Source organism: Malus domestica, chromosome 16 (assembly GCF_042453785.1).
Source record: "Malus domestica chromosome 16, GDT2T_hap1".
Classification (NCBI taxonomy): Eukaryota; Viridiplantae; Streptophyta; class Magnoliopsida; order Rosales; family Rosaceae; genus Malus; species Malus domestica.
The window spans coordinates 38,835,326-38,845,992 of NC_091676.1; the positions used below are offsets into that span (position 1 = coordinate 38,835,326).

The 10,667-nt window shown below is 44.8% G+C and overlaps 1 long non-coding RNA gene across 1 annotated transcript; it reads left to right on the top strand.

The window, feature by feature from the left end:
* Positions 1-10,401, top strand: LOC139192791 (uncharacterized). Its single transcript, XR_011577158.1, has 2 exons — positions 1-469; positions 10,231-10,401. It is a non-coding gene; the product is annotated as an uncharacterized lncRNA (long non-coding RNA).
* The last annotated feature ends 266 nt before the right edge of the window (positions 10,402-10,667 follow it).

Below are 10,667 nucleotides of genomic sequence, written 5' to 3' on the forward strand. Positions count from 1 at the left end.
GCCTACCTTTATCCCCATTCATATCGTATATGACTCCTCGAACGGCTCTTCCGCCTGGTTCGGCCGAGTCAGGGGCTGAGTTGTCCCGACAAGTCAGGGACTAAGTTCACTGCCGATTCCGACGACGACGATGACAACGACGACTCCAAAAAAACGCAGGGAAGACCGAAAGGTCGACCTCACCAAGCCCGTCAGTTTCGTCTCTACCCAGGAGGTTGACGACAATCCATAGCAACAAAACGATGATAAGCGGCCTAGCCTCGGCGCCACCACTGGGTTTAGATTTTAAAAATCAGAATTCGGATCCGTCGGGGGGCGAGGAGGAGGAGGGGGACGGCGAGCAGAGTTTTTTAGCACGGAATTAGAGGAGGTTCTAAAGAACGTTAAATTGCAGGACTAGGAGCAAAGGGAGGCGGTGGCGGCGGGGATGGGGTCTGGGAGCCTTCAGGGCATTGGTATGAAGATGAAGGTTGTTCGTGGCAGGAATTTCCGTTGGGGATGTTTCCTGGCCGACGAGCACACAGCTCCCCTGGAGGTTGGTGCCGGTTAAGGGCTGCTATCGGGCTTCTGCTTCGTTTCTGGGCGTTGTCGGGCAAGTCTCGTCGGGCAGGTCTCGTCGGGCAAGACTCTTCGGGCAAGGCTCTTTAGGCAAGGCTGAAAGAGAAGGACAGCGTTAACTTTGAGAGGTGCCTTTGTGGGGCCTTAGGTATAGGCCTTGAGGCTCACAATCAAGGTTAACATTTAGGTGCTCAGGCGTGCCACTGCCATTTTTAGCATGCCATATGTAAAATGGTTGTCGTTCTTTCATTGTATATATGTATGTATCCAAGAAACCGTGTTAGTTATAATAGGTGCCTTTGTGGGGCCTTAACTATAGGCCTTGAGGCTTCCCATCAATAACTAAACCAGTGCTCGAACGCATCATATTTATTCTCGTGATTGTAGAAGTTTTCTAACTATTATATTTCTGATTACCCGAATCCAAGGAATAGAACGAACCCAAATGGGTGCCTTTGTGGGGCCTTAGGTGTAGGCCTTGAGGCTTCCCATCAGAGTTCATTCTTTACTTAAACTCTTGAGATCGCTGAATGGGATGAATCCAAATGGATGCCTTTGTGAGGCCTTAGGTGTAGGCCTTGAGGCTTCCCATTAGAGTCCATCCCATGCTTAAGCGTTCTATGATAATCATGATATAATAGAAAGAAAACTAGAAGGTAGGTCGATTATTTGCGCCCCAAGTAACTTCGGACTTCTCGTTTATCAAGGATTGTCGTGGATGGGTTAAGTCCACATAAAGTTCTTTTTTATGCCTTGAGGCCAAGGACTTTTAAACTAATCAGATTCATAGCCTGCGGGCTTAGGACTTAGATCTGATTTAAGCATTGAAGATATATTTAAATCGGATCCAAGTATTGAGAAAGCTTTGTCATCATGATTTTGCTAGAAACAACTTGCATATAACTAAAAATATACAACATATTGCTAGACTTTAAAGAAAGAGAAGACAAAGACAGAGCAAAGCAGGTCGGGCAAGATTATACCTTATCAATTAAGGCTGATCGTCTTGCAGGTCCCTGTCTTTGTGGTTCTGTCAAAGGTCTGAAAGCTTAGAGGTGGAGAGGGGAAAGGAGAATACAAAAGGGTGAATCGATACTACAACAAGTTAGAACAAGGTAGCAGAGCTATTACAACGTTTAGGAGAAAAGATTATCCCGAGGGGGATGAAGGCTTGGGCTGACTACAGCTTCGTTTTGAAAGGCAAATCTGGCTTTTTGAGCAGAGTTTGTGCTTTTGTTTGTTTGTTTGAGTGTCCTTAATCCTGTCTTCTCTTCCTCCTTTTATAGACAACTCGGTTTGGCTCCTATAGCGACAGCTTTGCCCGAATGCGGTCTAAGGGTGATGACTCATCAGCTTTATTACATGTAATGCCACCATAAAGTACTTTATGGGCTGTGCAGTCTGATCAGTCTACACCACTTGGTCCTTGGGTAGGTAAGCAAATGGCCCTTTTCCTGCTCCCTAGGTTTCATCCGGACCTTCTGTTGGGCCGACTCCACCTTTGGGCCTAAAGTTCAGTTTTAACCCAAACAGTGCCCCCTTCAATTAATGTGAAGGTTGGAATCCCAAGCGTCGACATTGATTGAATACCCGCATGCATGCATATCCGTCTTTGGGAATTGGTGCTTCCGGTGCCCCTTGCTCTTCTCACGACCCTTGAACTGTCCCTTGAGCCCTATAAAATTTAGCTCGGGACTTCTCCAATCAAACTACCAACTTCCCTTTGGCTCTGGCCTTCAACTTCCATCCCTTTTGAGCGTTCTTGTTTCCTCTTAGCAACTGAGAAATGGGTTCCTTAGGTTTTGAGTGGAGTTTCCTAAAACTCCCCTTTCGTGAGAAAATGAGGTTTCACCTGATGATTGCTATCTCCAACACCCTTGGTCGACCGCCCCTCTATCTCCAACACCCCTGGTCGGGTGGCTTCCTCCTGGTGGTTTGCCTTCCCGCAAGTTGCGGTGATAAGTTGGGCTTCACCATCACATATGGTGACAGCCTCGTCGGAGGATCCTCTACCAGGCCCATGTTGGCCGCACAACCCGATCACCCGATTGGGTTCCATCCATGAAGACGTCGGGCAATTAGCTGAAGACACCACCATACTCAGAGAGAATCAAATGTAATACATAGGATTGGAACTCTGTAAATTTCATCAATTTTTCGACATGAAACAAATACTATTTTAGCAATTTCTGTCTTTCTGCCTTCTTTGAATGTTTGATGAACACAAAACACTGCATATGAGATTCCCGAAGCTCGCTTCACTCTGCCCCCTCTTCAATGTAACAATCCCTGACATCCCATAATGTAGGACAATATTTCTTTAAGAATCTAACATTAATGGGATGTTTCTGCCCATTTCCTTCGAGGTCCGCTAGGTAGTATCCTCCTTTATTCAAGACTCAACTAATAATGAAAGGACCTTCCCATGTCGGGCTCCACTTTCCAAAACTCCGAAGCTGAGCTCCCAGCGGGAGGACTGTTTTCCATACTAAATCTCCCTCTTTGAAAGACTTTACCTTCACCTTCTTGTTATAAGCTCGGGCAACAGCTCTCTTTCCTTCTTGAATCTGGTTCAAGGCTTCAATTCGGGCTGCATCCAGGTCTTCAATACCTTGACACATGGCTTCGATATATTCTGCACTATGTAACCCAAATTGGTTTTGAATTCTTACGGAACTAACGTTGATCTCCATGGGGAGCACTGCATCTTGCCCGAACGTCAAGGCAAAAGGAGTCGTACCTGTCCCTGTTCTTTTGGAAGTCCTGTATGCCCACAACGTGTTCCCCAACATCTCATGCCACTTTTCTGGACTATCTATCACCATTCTTTTAATAATGTTGACCAAGATCTTGTTGCTAGCTTCGGCCTGCCCATTTGACTGAGGGTAGTACGGACTGGATTGGATCATCTTTATCTTGTACTTGTTTGCAAACTCCTCGACTTATTTTGAAATAAAAGATGGCCCACGGTCTGTCACTATAGTCTCGGGCACCCCATATCTGTGAAGGATCTTGGTCTCGATAAAATCCTTGACTACGGTGGAAGTTATGGATTTTACTGCTGATGCTTCTACCCACTTGGTGAAGTAATCCGTTGCTACAATTATAAAAGTATGCCCTTTACTGGAAGCTGGATAAATTTGCCCGATGAAGTCCATCGCCCATCCTCGGAACGGCCAAGGCTTGACCACGGGATTTAAAGGTACTGAAGGCATGTGTTGGAGAGGTCCATGCCTCTGACATTCTTCACAACCGTGGGCATAAGACTTGCAGTCTTTTTCCATGTCGGGCCAGAAATAACCGTACCTTCTGAGTAGCCATCTCATCTTTGTCCCTGCTTGATGTGCTCCACATATTCCCTCATGTACTTCGGCCATCACTCTCATGGATTCTTCCTGACCTAAGCATTTTAGCAGTAATCCATCTGGGGTTTTTCTTAGCAGGTTCTTCGCCCATAAGACATATTTGGTTGCCTGCTGCCTATTCTTCTTACTTGTAGGTGAAGAGGGATCCTTTAAATGATGAATGATGGGTGCCCTCCAATCTTCCATCTTGGCTTCTAGAACCATTACATCCAAACTAAATCCCCGATCTAAGATGGAAGGAAGGTTTCTTGTTTGAATCTTGACATCTATTCCATACTTCCTCTCCTGTATTGGCAGTCCTGAGGCTAGTTGCGCCATTTCATTGGCTGCCAAGTTAGATCTCCTAGGAATATGATTGACCGATATCTCAGATTCCCAGAAACTTAACAATTGTGTTGCTGCCATATAGTACCCCGCCATAGTGATATGTCTGCACTTGAACTCGCCATTTAGCTGGTTTATTACCAACTCTGAATCACCAAAGACTTCTACTTCTGCTGCCCCCAAATCCAACAGGATTTCTAGACCAATAATCAATGCCTCATACTCTGCCCGATTATTAGTATTCTCCTGGTAATCGAGCAGGAATGAGTAATAATGATAAACCCCCTGAGGATTTATAATCACAATCCCAGCCCCTGCAGCCTTCTGGGTGTGGGATCCATCGAAATACAGCTTCCAAGGAGTAATCCAGAGGCCTGTTACTCTTCTTATCTCTTGCTGGATCCAATCTTCTTTGCCCGAAACATCACTTCTTGGTGGGATCCAAACGCTAGTAACCTCCAAACTTCCTGGGATATTGATTACCTCACTTTGAGGTTCCTGATGCTCGGTCAAGAAATCAGCAATTGCCTGGCCTTTGACTGCCCGTTGAGGTACATACTGAAAGCTGAATTCTAACAGTGCTAGAATCCACTTCCCAATCCTTCCTGCTAGCATAGGCTTCGACAACATGTACTTTATCACATATGTTTTGGCAATGATGTGTACGTGACAAGGTAACATATAATGTCTTAGTTTGTTGGCAGTAAAATATAGAGCCAAACACAATCTCTCCACCGGAGAATATCTTGTTTCTACCTCGGTTAAAATTCTGATGAGGTAGTATACGGCCTGCTCCTTTCCACCTTCATTATTTTGAGCTAACAAACTCCCAATTGATTTTTCCGAAGCAGAAATATACAGCTTCAAGGGCTTTCCCCTTTGAGGTGGTACCAGCACTGGTGGAGAAGTTAGGTAGGCCTTGATGCTGTCAAGTGCCTGTTGGTGGGTCGGCCCCGACTCGAAATTCTCTTTATCTTTCAATCTTAGTAAAGGAGTCAGCGGCTGGATTTTGCCCGCTAAATTGGCAATGAATCTCCTCAAGAAGTTGATCTTGCCTAGTAGCCTTTGAAGCTGCACTTTGTTGGTGGGTGGAGGTGACTCCAATATTGCCCAAGATTTGTTCTTGTCCACTTCCACACCTCTCTGATGCACCAAGAATCCTAAGAAGTTGCCCGCTCTTACTCCAAATGCGCACTTCTTTGGATTCATCTTCAATTTGTGGATCCGCATCCTTATCAATGCTTGCCTGAGATCTACTAGATGATGTTCTTCTGTTTTAGATTTCACCACGATGTCGTCGATATATACCTCAATGCTCTGGCCAATTAGATCATGAAAAATGGCATTCATTGCCCTTTGATATGTTGCGCCAGCATTCTTGAGCCCGAATGGCATGACCAGATACTCATATACCCCCACATGACCAGGGCACCTAAAAGCTGTTTTATGAATGTCATTTGGAGCCATCTTTATCTGGTTATATCCGGCATTTCCATCCATAAAAGATAAAACTTTATGCTTTGCTACTGCATCTATGGATAAATCAGACATAGGCATGGGGTACTCATCTTTTGGTGTAGCGCCATTAATATTTCTGTAATCAACACAACATCGTACTGCTTTTGTTACAGCTTTTAAAACGGGTACGATGTTGGCCAACCACTCCACATATTTGGCCGGTCTGATAAAGCCAGCTTTCACTAGCCTTTCAATCTCTTCTTTGACCTTTTCTTCTATTTCCTTTGACATCCTCCGTGGTGCTTACTTGACCGGTTTATATCCTTCCTTGATGGGCATTCTATGTTCCACCAAGGTTGGATCTAACCCTGACATCTCGGTATAATGCCAAGCAAAACAGTCTTTGAATTCTTGCAAAAGACAAATAATCCTAGCCCGATCCTCGGCCCCTAATAAGCCACTGATCTGTATTGGTCTTGGATCCTCCTCTGTGCCTAGATCAATAACTTCCAAAGGATCCTGAACTTTGGGTGATGGCTTATCAGGTTCTGCACATAAAAATTCGACCAACTCTGGGCTCTCGGGCAAGTCATCTGGCCCATCTAGGTCATATATGCACTCGGCCATTTGAATGGCCTTATCCAGTTCTTTACTGCAAGATTCCTCTTCATTTCCATGCTGGCTGGTCGAAGCTTCTTCCTGCCATTCTTGCTCCTCCTGCTCCTTCTCTTGTCTTCTTCCCTTCCTATATACCAACAGTCTTTTAATCAGGGATCTGACTGCCATGACCTGATCTTTCTTCTTTTGTTCAGTCATTGATGGTGTAGGGGATTTGGTATGAGACAGGGTCTATCCCACTCCTCCTTAGTAAGGAGCATTCCTTGTTCCAAAAGCTTTTGGGCCGTCACCTTGGTAGGGCGGCCGCTCTTATCAGCTCCTGAACGTCTCAAGATTCCTACGTTGGGATTGTAGAAACTTGCTTCCGCAACATTGGCTGAGGGGAGGAACGGCCGTGTTTCGGCCTCTACTATTTCCCAAAAGCCTGGTCATTCAACACCCGCCTCATGATATATAGCCACTTGTTGATGAAGAGTGGAAGGTATAGCTAAACTTTGATGGATCAAATCTCTTCCGAGCAAGGCTCTGTAAGTGGAGGTGCAGTCCACCACAAAGAATGCCAGCATTATCTTTTTGGATCCCAAGTCCACCTCCAAAGGTAATATCCCGTGAGTCTTAGTGACAGCACCTGAGAAGCTAGATACCGTAAGGTCCGTGGGAACAAGATCTTCCGTACCTCTCCCCATCTTTCTCATCTGCTTGGCCGGTAACACGTTAACAGCTGCTCCTCCATCAATCAAAATTCTTTTGAAGGGCACACCCTCTAGGTGAGCTGAAACATATATAGGCTTCAGATGGTTGGCCAATGAAATACTCGGGCGGCTGAGCACCATCTCATCTGTGTAAATCCTTAGAGGACCACCTTTGGATGCTTCTGAGGGCTCAGCCCTGCCCGAGTCTTCTTCTTCTGCTATATCTACATTGATTTGTGCCATCATTGACTCTGTTGTTAAGTAATCACCCTCCATAGTAGCAGGTTGATCAGGTCTGGCACCAAACATGGCGGATAATGTATACGCCATGTTGATGTGGAAATTACTGGGCTCAAGTACATCCTCCTTCTTGCTGCCAATTTGGTCCATGAACTCATCTAACCAGGCCATCGCATCGGCTGGAAGCAGAGGTTCTGGTATCCCCTCCTGTTGTGGTTGATCCATGCCCTCGTACAACGTTTGTTTTGGAACTTCACCGAAGGGATCCACCAATGGCAGAGAAAGTGGTTTCACAACAGTTCCCATGCGAATAGGCTCCGGCTTCCATCCAGGAGTTGGTACCATGATCAGATCTTCTTGGGCTCTTCTCAAGATCCTATACTTCCCCGAATGTTGGTTCGGCGGCACATGATCCCCCATCTCCTCTGCTTTGCTGTTGGCTTTCTCTACCTCCTTCTTATTTCGCCAACGGAGCTGGCTACTACCTCCAGATGTTGTTTTTTCCAACTTTTGAGTTTTTGAGGTTTCAGAGGTAGTGGGGGTCTTTAAGGAATTCATGTAGGCCTTGTGCTACCTTTGAACCCTTCTGATCATAGAGGCTCCCATTGGTTTGGTAGGCTGTCCGTTCTTCCCGACTACATACCATTTTCGCCCGAGGTGGGCAGGATTCCCTTTTCTGTCGGGATTAGCTATCCCATCAGTTCTCTTGACTTCCCTCCTCATCTGGCCATTCTGAGGATGATCTGCACCTCTTTGGATTGTGGCCTCCATTTTTTCTGCCTCGTCAGAAGCTTCATGGTTTCGAAACACTTCTGACAAAGCCTTGGGTTGGGAATCACCTCCTAAGCGTTGAAAAACACTTCGGGAGGTGTCCTTCCTTGTTGGTTGCTTATTCTTCTCGCGAGCTTCTCTTCTTGCATCTTCTTCCTTCCTCCTGATTAACTCGTGATCAATGAGGACTCCAGCCGAAGGAATCTCGAGCTCACACTCACACTGGCACTTACTGCACATAACCATCCCCTTGATTATGGCAGCCTTTGGATACTCGGGTAGTTTGTCTATTCTCTCTGTAGGTTTTTTGGCCAGTCTTTCTTCTTCTTCCCTTGTAATCTTCCCTTTTCCTTTCTCCGCCCATGTCATATTGAGCATATTTTATAGGGGCCTCCGAAAAGGGAAATGCAGGGTTGATTACGTCCATCCCGTCTGGCTGGTTGTTTTTACATCTTTTTCCTTTGGGAGGAACCACATCAATATCACTTCTAGAGCCCGTGGAGGCTTTCTCCAAGCGTTGCAACATTTGAAATAACGTGGTCTGCAAGTCTTCTGGCATATCTGTTTCTCTATCTTCTGATTAGAAATCCCACCGGGCGTGCCAAAACTATGTTCGTGGCAGGAATTTCCGTTGGGGATGTTTCTTGGCCGACGAGCACACAGCTCCCCTGGAGGTTGGCGCCGGTTGAGGGCTGCTGTCGGGCTTCTGCTTCGTTTCTGGGCGTTGTCGGGCAAGTCTCGTCGGGCAAGACTCTTCGGGCAAGGCTGAAAGAGAAGGACAGCGTTAACTTTGAGAGGTGCCTTTGTGGGGCCTTAGGTATAGGCCTTGAGGCTCACAATCAAGGTTAACATTTAGGTGCTCAGGCGTGCCACTGCCATTTTTAGCATGCCAGATGTAAAATGGTTGTCGTTCTTTCATTGTATATATGTATGTATCCAAGAAACCGTGTTAGTTATAATAGGTGCCTTTGTGGGGCCTTAACTGTAGGCCTTGAGGCTTCCCATCAATAACTAAACCAGTGCTCGAACGCATCATATTTATTCTCGTGATTGTAGGAGTTTTCTAACTATTATATTTCTGATTACCCGAATCCAAGGAATAGAACGAACCCAAATGGGTGCCTTTGTGGGGCCTTAGGTGTAGGCCTTGAGGCTTCCCATCAGAGTTCATTCTTTACTTAGACTCTTGAGATCGTTGAATGGGATGAATCCAAATGGATGCCTTTGTGAGGCCTTAGGTGTAGGCCTTGAGGCTTCCCATTAGAGTCCATCCTATGCTTAAGCGTTCTATGATAATCATGATATAATAGAAAGAAAACTAGAAGGTAGGTCGATTACTTGCGCCCCAAGTAACTTTGGACTTCTCGTTTATCAAGGATTGTCGTGGATGAGTTAAGTCCACATAAAGTTCTTTTTTATGCCTTGAGGCCAAGGACTTTTAAACTAATCAGATTCATAGCCTGCGGGCTTAGGACTTAGATCTGATTTAAGCATTGAAGATATATTTAAATCGGATCCAAGTATTGAGAAAGCTTTGTCATCGTGATTTTGCTAGAAACAACTTGCATATAACTAAAAATATACAACATATTGCTAGACTTTAAAGAAAGAGAAGACAAAGACAGAGCAAAGCAGGTCGGGCAAGATTAAACCTTATCAATTAAGGCTGATCGTCTTGCAGGTCCCTGTCTTTGTGGTTCTGTCAAAGGTCTGAAAGCTTAGATGTGGAGAAGGGAAAGGAGAATACAAAAGGGTGAATCGATACTACAACAAGTTAGAACAAGGTAGCAGAGCTATTACAATGTTTAGGAGAAAAGATTATCCCGAGGGGGATGAAGGCTTGGGCTGACTACAGCTTCGTTTTGAAAGGCAAATCTGGCTTTTTGAGCAGAGTTTGTGCTTTTGCTTGTTTGTTTGAGTGTCCTTAATCCTGTCTTCTCTTCCTCCTTTTATAGACAACTCAGTTTGGCTCCTGTAGCGACAGCTTTGCCCGAATGCGGTCTAAGGGTGATGACTCATCAGCTTTATTACATGTAATGCCACCATAAAGTACTTTATGGGCTGTGCAGTCTGATCAGTCTACACCACTTGGTCCTTGGGTAGGTAAGCAAGTGGCCCTTTTCCTGCTCCCTAGGTTTCATCCGGACCTTCTGTTGGGCCGACTCCACCTTTGGGCCTAAAGTTCAGTTTTAACCCAAACAAAGGTTATTATGAAAATGGCCCCCTGCCAAGTGCCGACAATTAAAAATTTTATTTTCTGGTCATTTACATTATTAAATAATTAAAATATTTTTTAATTTATTTTTAATCTACTTGTCCACAAATTTGCCTTCCGCGTCAATAAAAATATGGGGTCCGCATCTGTTGTGTCATCACTTAACTATCAATTTAATATAAAATTAAACGTAACTTTAACATTGCAATGAATTCATAAATTATTGTATAACATTCCAATATTTAAACGATAGGGTATGACATTATGGTTCGACGAATAATTGAGATATTTTTGTGTAACTTATCTTATTTTTCGCGTTCTTGTTCATTTTGCTTTCATGACATCCACATTATAATTTTAATAAGAGTAAATTGTAACAATGGTCCCTTAACCAAAGTCAATTAATAAAAGTGAGTAGCTATGATT